At 46.6% G+C, this 12,862-nt stretch overlaps 1 protein-coding gene across 2 annotated transcripts in view; it reads left to right on the top strand.

The window, feature by feature from the left end:
- Positions 1-12,862, top strand: part of plekha7b (pleckstrin homology domain containing, family A member 7b) — a 467,762-nt gene that overhangs the window by 431,689 nt on the left and 23,211 nt on the right. The window lies entirely within an intron of this gene.

Genomic DNA, 12,862 nt, shown 5'->3' with positions numbered 1-12,862 from the left:
AAATGCAGTTCTTGTAAAGTCATGTAGAGACATGTGGGTGAAATCAAGGACACCTTGAACTTGACTATTGTTTTACTTGGCAAAAATGTTGTGCCCTCTTATGTTGCTGCCATTTAAACTGATGATTGATTGTACTGCCAGCTCCATGAAAAAGGTGTTAGTCAACTGCTTCATGCATCTGTGCACTGCAACTTGATTAATATTACCGATGATCCCTGTGGCAGCTTGGAATTAATCTCTGGGGCTAAAAGTGAAGTGTTATCGCCTTGACAGTTATTGCATATGACACAACTGTCATGATAGTTCCATCGAATCTTAACCTATATTTACACTGTTCCTCAGCTAGTCCAAATAAGTTTTGTTCTGTCTTTGCTTTTGTTTTTTTGGGCAGAAGGTTGACATCTCTCCATCTTTCTCCTCTTCCTATGCTTCCTCTTGATATAAATGCAGTGGAATTTCCATAGGGAGATTGCAAGTATGAAACAAAACCAAATGTAGCCTAAAGTGGGCGCAGCAGAACTTTTACAGTGCTAAGAAGAAAGAATAGCAAGATCCTTTTTTATATTTTTTTTATTCATTCGTGGGACACTGGCGTCGCTGGCTGGCCAGCATTTATTGCCCATCCCTAGTTGCCCTTGGAGAGTAGTTGAGAGTCAACCACGTTGCTGTGACTCTGGAGTCACATGTAGGCCAGACCAGGTAAGGATGGCAGATTTCCTCCCTTAAAGGGCATTAGTGAACCTGATGGATTTTTCCGACAATCTTCAATGGTTTCATGGTCATCATTAGATTCTTAATTCCAGATTTTTTAAAATTAAATTCAAATTCCATCATCTGCCATGGTGGGATTTGAACCCGGGTCTCCAGAACATTAGCTGAGTTTTGGGGTTAATAGTCTAGTGATAATATCACTTGGCCATCACCCCTTGGGAAAGCATCACTTTGTAGCCTAGACCCTAGATTGTGTTCAGTTTAAATGATGGAATTTTTCCCGAATCTCATCATTTTACATACCTTGGCATTCATTTGACTTTTACCAACCCAACATCTCGATCAACCCAGACTACCTGATCTACCCAAATACCAGATGGGGATCCGAAATAGGGACCTCTTCAAGACTTGGACATAGATGGGTGGGTTAATAAGTTTGCAGACGACTCAAAGAGAGGTGGAGTTGTGAATAGTATAGAAGGTTGCCAAAGGATACACCGGGATATAGATCAGTGGCAGATGGAGTTTAATCTGGGCAAGTGTGAGGTGCTGCACTTTGGGAGAGCAAATGTTAAGGGTAAGTTCAGAGTTAATGGTAGGACCCTGAACAGCATTAATCTCCAGAGGAATCTTGGGGTTCAAGTCCATAGCTCCCTGAAAGTGGCCACATGAGTAGATAGGGTGATAAAGAAAGTGTATGGCATGCTTGCCTTTATTGGTCAGGGCATTGAGTAAAATAGTCAGATGTCTTGTTGCAGCTTTATAAAACTTTGGTTAGGCTGCACTTAGGGCCCGATTTTACCATTGCGTCCGGGCACGAAAATGTGGTAAAGTCGGGTGTGAGGCCATTAACTCGATCCGCGCCCGCGCAGATTGACACTTTACCGACACCCGCGAATGGGGGCGATCCGCTTCGCACCCAAAATAGGCGCAACGGTGATTTAAATGCATTTGTATGCATTTAAATTGAATTAATGAACTGCCCGCCCAACTTTATCCGCATTTCCTCCTTTACCACCGCGTTTGCCAATCCGGAACCGCGCCATCATGGACCTGCTAAATAAAAGTCTGAATTGGGTGCTCCAGCTGCTGGAGAGCGTGTTCAGAGCTTCCAATGGCTCTCTGACTCAGATCAGTGGTGGGGGGGAGGATGGTCAGATCATTCTCTGGTTTTGGGGGGGGTGGGGAGTGAGGCCAGATCGTTGTCTGGTTGGGGGGGGGAGAGGAGGAGGAGGCGGGTCAGATGTATGTCAGGTGGGGGCGGGAGGGGAGGGCCGATCGTTGTCCGGTAGTAGGGGGGGAGGGCTGATCTTTGTCTAGTGGGGAGAGGGGAGGAGGCAGGTCAGATGTTCCTCTGGGGGAGGTGGGGCGATTGAGGCCAGACCATTCTCTGATGGGGGGGCCAGATCGTTGTCTGGGGGGGGGGGGGGGGGGAGGGAGGTGAGTGAGGCCAGATCGTTGTCTTTGGTGGGGGGGGGTTGAGTGAGGCCGGATTGTTGTCCGGGGGGGGGGGGGGGGGTGGTTAAGATGTATCTCTGGTGGGGGTGGGGGGAGGCCCGATCGCTCACTGGTTGCGGGGGGTGGGGGAGATGGATCTCTGGTGGGGGGGCGCGGGGAGGCCCGATCGCTCATTGGTTGCGGGGGGGGGGGGGGGGGGGGGGAGATGGATCTCTGGTGGGGGGGTGCAGGGAGGCCCGATCGCTCACTGTTTGCGGGGGGGGCGGGGGGGGAGCCGGATCTCTGGTGGGGGGGCGCGGGGAGGCAGGGGGGTCCGCTGCCACTCTGTGGATGATCGGGGGGAGGGGAGGGTTGATAAGGGGGACAACGATGTCTGTGGATAGTGGGGGGGGGTGGATAAGGGGGACAGTGATGTCTGTGGATAGTGGGGGGGATGGATAAGGGGGATAGTGATGTCTGGGGGCCATCACTCCCACTTTTAGCTCCCGGGCCGCTTTCTCCGCTTTCTGTGGCCCGGGAGCGATCTGACACAGGCGCGCTTTTTCAAATTTCTTTTCTAACTGCGCATGCGCAGTTCAGAGCTCCAATCGTTTCAGGCACGCTAAGCCCCGCCCACAGCGCGATTCGGACCCATGCATTTTTTTCGGCTGAGTGCGTTTGGGGGCGCCTGAGAGCAGATTTCCAAGTCGGATCTGAATTGCGCCCAGATTCAGCACTTAGAATGAAAATGGTAAAATCAGGCCCTTAGAGTATTGCGTTCAATTCTGGTCACCACATTACAGGAAGGATGTTGAGGCTTAGGAGAGGGTGCAGAAGAGATTTACCAGGATGTTGCCTGAGCTATAAGGAGAGGCTGGACAAACTAGGATTCTTTTCTCTGGAGGGGTGGAGACTGAAGGGAGACCTGATAGAAGTCTGTAAAATTATGAGAGGCATAGATAGGGTTCACGGTCAGAATCTTTCTCCCAGGGTTGAAATGTCTAATACGAAGGGGCATGTACTTAGTGAGAGGGGGAAAGTTCAAAGGAGGGGCAGGTTTTTCCACAGAGAGTGATAGGTGTCTGGAACGCACCGCCAGGGGTGATGGTGCAGGCAGATACGATAGGGGCGTTTAAGGGGCTTTTAGGTAAACACATGAATATGCAAGGAACAGAGGGACATGGACCACAGGCAAGCAGAATGTGACTAAACACATTGATGAAGGGAAAGCGGTAGATGTGGTTTATATGGATTTTAGCAAGGCATTCGATAAGGTCCCCCATGCAAGGCTTCCAGAAAAAGTGAGAGGGCATGGCATCCAAGGGGCTGCTGCCCTGTGGATCCAGAACTGGCTTGCCCAAAGGACAGTTAGAAGTTTAACAACACCAGGTTAAAGTCCAACAGGTTTAGTTGGTAGCAAAAGCTACCAACTTTTGCTACCAAATAAACCTGTTGAACTTTAACCTGGTGTTGTTAAACTTCTTACCGTGTTTACCCCAACGCCGGCATCTCCACATCTTGCCCAAAGGAGGCAGAGAGTGAGTATAGATGGGTCTTTTTCTAAATGGAGGTCGGTCACCAGTGGCGTGCCCCCAGGGATCTGTTCTGGGACCCTTGCTGTTTGTCATTTTCATAAATGACCTGGATGAGGAAGTGGAGGGATGGGTTGGTAAGTTTGCCAACGACACGAAGGTTGGTGGGGTTGTGGATAGTCTGGAGGGATGTCAGAAGTTACAGAGGGACATAGATAGGATGCAAGACTGGCCGGACAAGTGGCAGATGGACTTCAACCCAGATAAATGCGTAGTGGTCCATTTTGGCAGGGCAAATGGGATGAAGAAGTACAATATTAAGGGAAAGACTCTTAGTACTATAGAGGATCAGAAGGACCTTGGGGTCTGTGTCCATAGGACTCTAAAATCGGCCCCGCAGGTGAAGGAGGTGGTTAAGAAGGTGTATGGTGTGCTGGCCTTTATCAATCAAGGGATTGAGTTTAGGAGTCCCGGGATAATGATGCAGCTATATAAGACCCTTGTCAGACCCCACTTGGAGTACTGTGCTCAGTTCTGGTCGCCTCATTACAGGAAGGATGTGGAAAAGATTGAAAGGCTGCAGGGGAGATTTACAAGGATGTTGCCTGGATTGAGTGGCATGCCTTATGAGGATAGGCTGAGGGAGCTCGGTCTTTTCTCCTTGGAGAGACGTAGGATGAGAGGAGACCTAATAGAGGTATATAAGATGTTGAGAGGCATAGATCGGGTGGACTCTCAGAGGCTTTTTCCCAGGGTGGAAATGGCTGCTACGAGAGGACACAGGTTTAAGGTCATGGGGTGTAGGTACAGGGGAAGTATTAGGGGGAAGTTTTTCACACACAGGGTGGTGGGCGAGTGGAATCGGCTGCCGTCAGTGGTGGTGGAGGCAAACTCAATAGGGTCTTTTAAGAGACTCCTGGATGAGTACATGGGACTTAACAGGATGGAGGGTTATAGGTAGGCCTAGAGGTAGGGATATGTTCGGCACAACTTGTGGGGCCGTAAGGCCTGTTTTGTGCTGTAGTTTTTCTATGTTTCTAGAAGGGATTAGTTTAATTTGACGTCATGTTCGGCACAATATTGTGGGCCGAAGGGCCTGTTCCTGTGCTGTACTGTTATCTTCTAAGTCTGGGGAGACATAAAGAACCAAGAAATATTAAGAATGTTTTTAATTTATTAATTTCAAGACTTACATCTTTGATAGCCAGCAGCCAATGTTGTGATAACTAAGATAAAGTTAGGCTGTTGCAAAGTGACACTTGGTGGCCAGAATCTGTAACTGCAAACAGATCAAACCTTTTTGGTGTTAACTGTCAATACACTGGCTGGGATTCTCCCCCCAAAAAATCAAAGTTGCCAACATGTGGAAAAATGGGAGTAATTGCCACCGGTTTGTTTTGGCATATTTACCAGAGAGAATCTCCGACACTCTGAGCACTGCAACATGCCTCAGCGGGTTCACTCTGGAAAGCGGTGGTGAGGTCTATTCCCGTCTGAGAGGCCGGCAGCATAGCGCTGAGTGGGCCACTGTGCACACCCAATATGTTAGAGCAGTGCTCAGCGCATGCACAGTAGCCCCTCATTGCCGCTCTCCTCATCACTGGCCAGCCCCGCAACCCCCCGTCACTGGCCTTCAAGACCTCCCTGGCCCAGCCACTATCACCCTCATTCCCTCCCTCCCCCACCGAATCTTTTGCAGAGCGGCAGCGGGTCTCTCTCTCTCGCTCCCATGCCCCCTGGCCACACTCCTTTGGCACTGCCCAGTGGGCAGTACCAAAGTGCCCAGTGGGCAGTGCCAACCCCCCCTTACCCCTGACCTCTCGGGGGGACCTCAATGGCCTCTGTTCCCTCCAGTGGGGGTGGACACTAGCGTCCCAGAGAGTACCGTCCCGGCTCAGTTAATCATAGGGAAATGTCAATTTATGTGACATTTCCATATGATGATCAGCTCCGTGGCGATTTCCTTACCCAGCGTAAATCCCACAAAATGGCCACCGCTGATGTCTCTCGGCCAGCTGCGCTTCTTGAGTACCGCAGCAGGCTGGGAGAATCGCCCCACTATGTTGCAATTGCTGCTTTAGAAGCAAACATTGAGTGAGATTTAACATTGAAAATTCCTATCACAGTGCCACCTACATGCATAACAGGAACTGCAGGTAAATATTGATACATTTTTACAATGGGGTATCTGAGATAGCGGGCCAGAATTTAAAGTAAAAATAATAGTGAGGCTAACTTTATTTATTTTAGTTAATTATGCAAATTGGACAGTTATTTCGGATGGGCATGGGTGTGCAGTTAACCTTGCAAGTTTGTAAATTGCAACAACTACTGATCGCATTGTGAAAACTATATCTTACCCCACTCCCCATCCAAACATATTGACCAGGATTCTCCTGAGCAGCGCAGCGGGCCAGGAGACATCAGCGAGGGCACTTACGTCGGTCGCAAGTTTCCCAAGCGCTTTGTTTAGCACAATCAGCTCCATGCTGGAAATTGGCGCGGAGCTGATTATCATATGGATATATGATTAGCGGGCCTGGGACAGCATTCTCCAGACCCACTAGCATCTTTCTCTACACACCCCCTCCCCCGCCCCCTCCAAAGCTCTGGAAGAGGTTCTCACCAGCCGGATTTACAACTGCTCCTGACCCTACTGGTGGGGACAGAGGCCATTGAGGCCCCCCACTGGGAGGTGGGAGGCAAGAGGGGCTGCCAACGGGGCAGTGCCAAGGAGGGGCAGGCATTCTTGGGTGGCCTATTGGGGGGAGGGGTGCGATCATTGTGGGAGGGGTGACCCACTGCCCTCTACAATTGGGATAGGTAGGAGAGGGAGGGAGGAGGCAATCGAGGCTGGTCATCGGGGTGGGGGGGTGGTGTCGGGGTTTTATAGAGTTTAAACATTTTATAAATTTGGTTTTGTATGTTTGTACTCATTGCACAAAAACAATCCGTGTTTGTGGTTGAACTCTTCAATGTAATAAAAATGTTTGAGGGGTTCTGTCAGTGCTATTGGGAAGTCAAGTGTCTCATGGCAGGAACAGTTTGGGAAACCTTTGTATAATGGATGGTATTGGGCATTGTGTATTGTCCACATTGTCACTATGTGGAATAAATGATTACTAAGCCCCTTAAACAATATTGTCCTTCTAAACTATGTAAACTTCCTTGGATATAAAAATTGGAATTAAAATTCTGGCCTTATAGTTGCCAACCACGCAAGATTTCATTTCATTTTTGGTCCTGCTTTGCACTCCTGCAGCCAGGAACTTTGAGCATTTTCTGGATGGTTTTAACAGCCTGGTAATACATCAAGTGCATGCTTTATCAGGGGTCTTCCGTCAGCTAACCCTTGCAAATGGGAGTGAATATTATGCTCACAATTCATGCTATAAGAATGGTAACAAGAGGAATGAAAAGGGAGGCATTCATTGTAACTCCAGCCAAAGATGTTCCTGCTGCCTTTTAATCCTATTGCAGCATAACACTCAATGCGTTGTGAAGAGATTGAAGTGAATTTAAACACCCAACAATGACTGAAGCTAAGAGGGTGATGTGGGGCGTGTCGTGATGGAGACCAGCTTACATTTCCTGTCCCAGCAATGCCATCTTGTTCATCAACAACAACTTACAAAGCACTTTAAAACAGAACAACATCCAAACATGTTTCGGAGGATCATAATCGAAGAGAAAATTGGCACAAAAATCAAAGAAGGTGATGTCTGAACAGGCATTAGGAAATACTTGGTGAATGAGGTGGTTTTAAGAAGTGGCCTAAAGGAGGCCAGCGATGGGGGTGGGAGGTTAGCGGAGAGAATTCCAGAGCTTGGCACTGAGGCGACTTGTTTTTTAAGGTTAATCCTCAAAATAGTCATGATAAATACCTATCGGCTAATGCTGAATTTTTTTCAATGGATCACTTTTACTGTCGTAATCTGTGTTGTGTGGATTTATAAAACACTGCTTCCACAAAGTGATGCATTGATTCTGTAGTCAGATATCATATGTCCCAACTGCAACCCTGTTGTGATTTACAATGTCTGAATAGCACAGGCTACAAACACTGACCTGAACACAACACCATAGCCTTTAGCATTTGTACTGAGGCCTGTCTGGGAAAGCAGACTGAATTAAGTAGAAGTACCAATAGAAAATCAAAACCTTGAGTGGTTTGCAGGGTCTGTTGCTACTGGTTTAAAATTCTGGTTTCGTCTCTTACAACTTTCTGCAACTGTGCTGGGAATACTTCCGCAACTTTTTTAAAAACAGATCGGAGACATTCACACACCAAGGTGAAAAGGCAGCATTCAAACCCACTGTAACCACCCCCCGCCACACACACATTCTACACAATTATTCTTTGCTATCCCTCTCATACCCTCCATAGTTCAAGATTAGGGAATGCATAGTTAAAAGCATGCAGTTAGTGGATTTAGAAACATAGTAACATAGAAACTAGAAGCAGGAGTAGACCATTTGGCCCTTCGAGCCTGCTCCGCCATTCATTTCGATCATGGCTGATCATCGAATTCAATATCCTAATCCTCTCTTACCGCCTCTCCCCCCCCCCCCCCCCCCCCCCCCACCACCACCACCTCACCCATTATCCCCAAGAGCTATATCTAATTTCTTCTTCAAATCAGAAAACATTTTGGCCTCAACTACTTTCAGTGGTAGTGAATTCCACACATTCACCACCCTCTGGGTGAAGAAATTTCTCCTGACCTCAGTTCTAAAAGGCTTGGCCCTTATCCTCAAACTATGACCCCCTAGTTCTGGATTCCCCCATCATTGGGAACATTCTTTTTGAATCTACCCTGTCTAACCCTGTTAGAATTTTATACGTTTTTATGAGATCCCCTTTCTTGATTGAGTCCTGACGACAGCTGTTCAAGTCGTTGGTGAGGCCGCACTTGGAGTGTTGTGTACAGTTTTTGTTACCCTGTTATCGGAAGGACATTGATAAACTGGAAAGAGTGCAAAGAAGATTTACGAGGATGTTGCCAGGACTAGTGGGCCTGAGTTATAGCGAGAGGTTGGCCAGGCTAGGACTTTATACCTTGGAACGTAAGAAAATGAGGGGTGACCTTATTGAGATGTATAAAATTATGAGAGGCAGACATAGGATGAATTCATGTCGTCTCTTTCTCAGGTAAGGGGAATTGAAAACTAGAGGGCATATTTTTAAGGTGACAGGAGAAAGATTCAAAGGGGACCTGAGGGGGAACCTCCTCATGCAGAGGGTGGTGTGTATATGGAATGAGCTTCCCATGAAAATGGTTGAGATAGATACAATTTAAAAAGCATTTGGATAAGTACATGGATGGGAAAGAATTAGAGGGATGTGGGCCAAACGCGTGTAATTGGGCTAACTGGAAAGGGTACCATGGTCAGCATGGACCGGTTGGGTCGAAGGGCCTGTCTCCGTGCTGTATTGCTCTATGATTCTCTGACCTTGTAAAAAGCTTCAAACCTTGTTGGTAAGGTGCTGTTGAAGATGTAAGAAGCAAGATCTCGTAGGAGAGACGTGATATGGATCTGACCTCACTAACTGGTGATGACATTTTCAAGCTTGCTGATCTGTTTGTATTATAATGGCACTGCGCCCAATAACTGGCATTGGCATCTTCAGTGAAATTGAGGACTTTATTTCCTAAGCTGCCTTTAAGAACATAAATTAAGAAAGAGAATTAAGCCACTAGGCCCTCCTTATTTTTGTCCATCTCTTCACACTCCCTGAATGAAAAGCACATTTAACCTTAAGCACACTAAATGTGATCCCAAAATACCAGTAAGAATCCTGAAATCAAACCTAATAGGGAGGAATCATGGTGGCACATTGCTGCCTCACAGCGCCAGGGACACAGGTTTGATTCCTGGATTGGGTCACTGTCTGTGTGGAGTCTGCACATTCTCCCCGTGTCTGCGTGGGTTTCCTCTGAGTGCTCCGGTTTCCTCCCACAGTCCAAAAGACATGCTGGTTAGGTGTATTGGTCATGCTAAATTTTCTGTGTACCTGAACAGGCGCTGGAGTGTGGCGACTCGAGGATTTTCACAGGAACTTCATTGCAGTGTTGATGTAAGCCCACTTGTGACACTAATAAACTTTTAAAAAGTTTATCTAAGGCTGTTTTTGTTTGCACTTTTTTCAAGCAATTGGTTTTCTCGGGTTGTGTCAACTTTATTTGAAGGTGTTCAGAAACTTTTCCAAGATTTGTGGGTTGCCATATATGTTGTCTAGGCATGTTCACATTAAAATTATTTATTTCAGGACATTACAGTCCAAGCATTACCATTGAGTTTTTACTCCGAAAGAGCCTAATTTATTTAATCTCCTTCATTTTGCCAGCAATTTAAAACATACTGTGTGATTTAGTTCAGTTAGCATTATCATCACCTTTAATAACTCAGGAAGCCCGACTGGAAAGGAACATAGTTTATTTGCAAAGTAAAACCATTACCACGGTGTACATGCACTAGTCCCTGCCTGGGACTGCAGTTCAGCAGGCCCAGTCCTAGGCCTGCCTTGTAAAAGGCTCAGGTAATGAGTTCCAGCTGGGTAGGCCACTGCCTGTTATGAGGGGAACCTGTATCAATGAGCCCCACAAAGGAATCAGTCAGTGATTCCCCTGGACAACGTGGGGGTTATCACGTTTCCCTTCAGTGTTTTTCATTTGAACACATGTAGTGGCTTATGTTAACGTGCATCTCTGGAGACAAGTTGTCCAAATGGTCCTTTGTGGATTTGATTAAATTGTAATGCCTTGTGCAGTGAGCATTGACAAGCTGTTTGATATTTGACTGTTTGGCGGCATGGTGGCACAGTGGTTAGCACTGCTGCCTCAGCGCCAGGAACCCTGGTTCAATTCTAGCTTTGGGTCACTGTGAGGAGCTTGCACATTCTCCCCATGTCTGCATGGGTTTCCTCCATGTGCTCCTTCCACAGTCCATAGGTGTGTATGGGAATCATAGCAGGCGGGACATGGATCATACAAAAGTCTGTTGACCTCAGGCGGGATTTTCCAGCCTTGGGGCGAGCACGACCAGAAAATCCCACTCTTCGTGTCGGGGGACTAGCTGGGTAAATACAGGGAATAGGGTCCGGGTGGAATTGTTGTCAGGACAGGCTCTATAGGCCAAATGGCTTCCTTCTGTACTGTCAGGATTCTATGACTTTGGAAGGCATTACAATTTAATCAAATCCAGTTCACGCTGAACACTACATTACAGGCATTTGGTCACATTTAGTGATTTTGGATAGTGATGCTATCCATTCATTCCCCCCCTTCCCTCCCTTTCTAGCTCAGGGTATCTGCCTCCAATTTTCCTGGCTGCAATCATCTAACTCATCTCAGACTGGGATGTTCGATGTTTTGTTTTCAGTTTGTTACTTCCACAATCTCTCTGCTCCTATTCTTAGTTGTTACAAAATAACTTGAAATATTTTTGTAACATATTCGCATCCAAAATAACTGCATGTTCTTATACCTGTTTGAAATGATTTATAAATATAAATTTATATTTTTCGACAGTGTAACTGATTCTGACATTTGGCAATATAAGTATTGATAAAAGAGAAGGCTGAATTCACTGGAGTTTCTATTCTGATCGGGTTCACGTTAAGTTGTCACGAGTATGTGCATATATGTTTGAAGGCCATTCTTTGCCTTGTATTCCTGGTCTTAATGACAGTCTCGTGACCAGATTAGTCAATTTGGTACCTTTCTTGCTCATTGCCCCCCACGTTAAATGTACGGTGCAGCTACACCTAGGTGGCTGATTTGATTTTGGCCAAATACCTAAATGTGCCATCTCTTCATGTCTCAATGTTTAAAAACCTTTTGAAAAACAAAAAAGGTGCCTTGATAACAAACAAAACCATAATTGAAGGTGATACTTTAAGGTCACAGACATAGCTTGGAACCTACACAAATATCTTAATTGAAGATGTTCTAGTAATAACTCCAAAATTAAGTGGAAATGATGCCACATTTATATTTGGTGCACCCAGGCTTTGGCAATAACACTATAAGTTTAAGTTTATTTATTAGTGTCACAAGTAGACTTAATTAATGAAATGAAGTTACTGTGAAAATCTAGTCGCCACACGCCTGCACCTGTTCAGGTATAGCGAGGGAGAATTTAGCATGGCCAATGCACCTAACCAGCACGTCTTTCGGACTGTGGGAGAAAATGGAGCATCTGGAGGAAACCCACAGACACGGGGAGAATGTGCAGGCTTCGCACAGACAGTGACCCAAGCCAGGAATCGAACCTGGGTCCCTGGTGCTGTGAGGCAGCAGCGCTGTCCACTGTGCCATAGAGTAGTGTGGTGTTTTTCTACCTGATTTCCTCTTGCTGTGATATTATACTTGGGTGTGTATTTATAAAGAAACGTAGCCTATGAATATGAAATAGTATGAAAAAAAGAAATTCTCTCAGTATCTACTGCCGCACCATGCCAGTGCCATACAGAAATGGTTATTACAATGCCAATATTTTGAGGCATGGTTATCGCCAGTGCCTGCTGTACCTGTATGATACAATGGAGGTTTGCAGCACACAAGGTGGTTATTCAGCCCATTTTATCTGTACAGCTTACTTGCTTTAGAGGAATTCCATATCCCAAAAAGTATTACTACATCACGGAGCTGAGGGGATTGTTCTCGTCATCCTAAAAACTGAGCTTTGGGCGTTTCTGTGGTGAATCATAGAATCCCTATGGTCCATTCGGCCCATTGAGTCTGCATCTACAACAATTCCACCCTGCCCATAACCCCACATATTTACCCTCCTAATCCCTCTAACCTACACATCTTGGGACACTAAGGGGCAATTTAGCATGGTCAATCAAACTAACCCACACATCTTTGGACCGTGGGAGGAAGCCGCAGCACCCGGAGGAAACCCACGCAGACACAGAGGGAATGTGCAAACTCCACACAAACGGTGACCCGAGGCTGGAATTGAATCTAGGTCCCTGGCGCTGTGAGGCAGCAGTGCTAACCACCGTGCCAGCGTGCTGCCCCTGAAGGTGAAGGTGAGGAAACTTAGCATAGACCTAAACAGAAGTCAACCTGACCTGCCCTGCATTCCTTCAGAGTTGTGAATGGTGCTGGGTAGGAATATAGGTGGCTGGAAATACTCTCAATCGATAATAGGTTGACTTTATAGGAATAGGT

This window comes from Mustelus asterias, chromosome 9 (genome assembly GCF_964213995.1).
Source record: "Mustelus asterias chromosome 9, sMusAst1.hap1.1, whole genome shotgun sequence".
Classification (NCBI taxonomy): domain Eukaryota; kingdom Metazoa; phylum Chordata; class Chondrichthyes; order Carcharhiniformes; family Triakidae; genus Mustelus; species Mustelus asterias.
Note: the sequence above shows the minus strand (reverse complement) of the source record. Positions and strands in the feature narration are given on the sequence as shown.